General features: G+C 39.7%; 1 pseudogene; it reads right to left on the reverse strand.

Annotated features, from left to right (window-relative positions):
• Window positions 1-910: 910 nt before the first annotated feature.
• On the reverse strand, window positions 911-1,849 carry LOC139043166 (olfactory receptor 2L5-like; annotated as a pseudogene).
• Window positions 1,850-2,062: the final 213 nt, after the last annotated feature.

The following is a 2,062-nucleotide window of genomic DNA, read 5'->3' on the forward strand; positions in this document are numbered from 1 at the left end:
TTCTCTACTTTATAGGTAGGATGCCTGCCACAGCATAACTTGACAAGCAGTGTGTAGGTCCATACCCAGGGCCCAAACCGGTGCACCCTGGACCGCCAAAGCAGAATGTGCTAACTTAACCACTGAGACACCAAGCCGGCCCCCAACTGAGTTTGTTTTTTAACATTACTTAGGATGTAAACTTTGTGTGTGCAGAATGTCATGGGCGATTGTGGGAATGTCCTTGATATTCCTAATTCCCATTAATTGACAAAACCTTTGAAACACTCCTCTTAAAATTAACTTCACAATTTCCTTGACTTTTGTTAGCACCTCCAAGTTTTCATTGTTGATCCTGATGTACTCCTGATGTTAAATCACTTCCCTAGGATTCATCACCCTAAAAGAGACAAGAAAGAGAAGTCCGAATCCCTGCTGAAGTTTCAGCTAAGTCCCTGTAATAAGTCTCTCTAAATTGAAAGAAAGATTAACTGGTAAGTTATGGGTCTACCGTGAGAAGACTAAGAAGTCTTCTGAATTTCAGTTAGATCTTGACATTCAGGAAACACTTATTTTTCTGTTTTAGACTTATTTGAAAGTGGTAAAACTTCTATGCTGAATGACAATTTCAGTTAGACAGTTTCCATTTTCCTTTCCATGACCAAGAACCATTTTCACTGACAGCATATCAGCAAAAAATAAATGCATTTGGAAATGAATTTGAAGTTAATGTGAAAATGCACCATGAAGAACAAAGGATAAGGGTTGAAATGATTAGTTTATTGCAAAATAATTTTGTCCAGACATGAGTGATTTTCTTCTGCTCTAATTTTAGTTCTTGCACTCTAGGCATAAAATAATAATTCTAATTACTGTACACTGATACATGAACTTGTATCCAAGTCCTGGCTACACATGCAAAAAGCTCTGCCTACGTTTTTACAGCACAGATTCTCTGAATTACCCTTCTTAGGGCCCCCATCACCTCTCTGTTTCTCAGGCTGTAGATGATGGGGTTTAGCATTGGGGTCAGGATGGTGTAGAAGACAGCCAGAACCTTGTCCTCTGTTGGAGATCTGAGGGATCTTGGGTGCAGATAAGTGTAAACAAATGGAGCATAATAGAAAGTCACCACAGTGAGGTGAGTGCTGCAGGTCGAATTGGCCTTCTTCCTCCCTTCTGGTGAGTGCATGTGGTGGACAACAAGGAGAACCTGGCCATAGGAGCATGCAATACCAATAAAAGGCAACACGAGGAAGAGGGTGGTGCTCACAAACACTGTATACTCATAAACCCAGGTATCCATGCAGGCCAGAGTCAACATGGCTGGGATGTCACAGAGGAAATGGTTGATGGCCCTGGATTGACAGTACGGGATTTGGAGGGCTTATGTGGTGTGGGCACAAGAGTTGATAGAGCCCATGGTCCAAGATCCTATTATCATCAGCACACATACTCTTTTGCTCATATGAATGGGATAGTGGAGAGGAAAACAAATAGCTACATAATGATCATAGGCCATAGATGTCAAGAGCAGTGCTTCTGCAACTGCTAAAGTCAAGAAAAGGAAGCTCTGAACCCCACATCCAATGAAGGAGATAGACTTTTTTCCTAAGAAATAATTAGAAACCATTTTTGGAACAATGGTGGAGATGTAATTCAAGTCAATGATGGAGAGCTGACTAAGTAAAAAGTACATGGGTGTGTGGAGCTGGGTGTCCAGGAAGATGAGATGAATCATGGACAGGTTGCCAAACAGAGCCATTAGGAAAATGAGAACAATAAGAATGAAGAGGAACAGGCCAATTCTTGGTGGTGGAAACAACCCCAATAAGATGAAATCAGTGGATGTTTGATTATAATTTTCCATAGGGGAGCTGATATTATTTTTCCTAGAGTCAAACAAGAGAGTAAGTTAAGTACAAAACTATAAGCTATTTTTAACTTATTATTGTAGTCAGACTGTGTATTACATAAAATTTTATGGCTCTTAAATGAACTGAACTTATCCATTTGAAAGAAAAAAAATCTTATTTTCTAATCCAGACATTGAAATTTGAATATGCAAATATTTGTGGCCAAA

The sequence above is a fragment of the Equus asinus genome, unplaced genomic scaffold, assembly GCF_041296235.1.
Source record: "Equus asinus isolate D_3611 breed Donkey unplaced genomic scaffold, EquAss-T2T_v2 contig_193, whole genome shotgun sequence".
In the NCBI taxonomy this organism is placed as follows: Eukaryota; Metazoa; Chordata; class Mammalia; order Perissodactyla; family Equidae; genus Equus; species Equus asinus.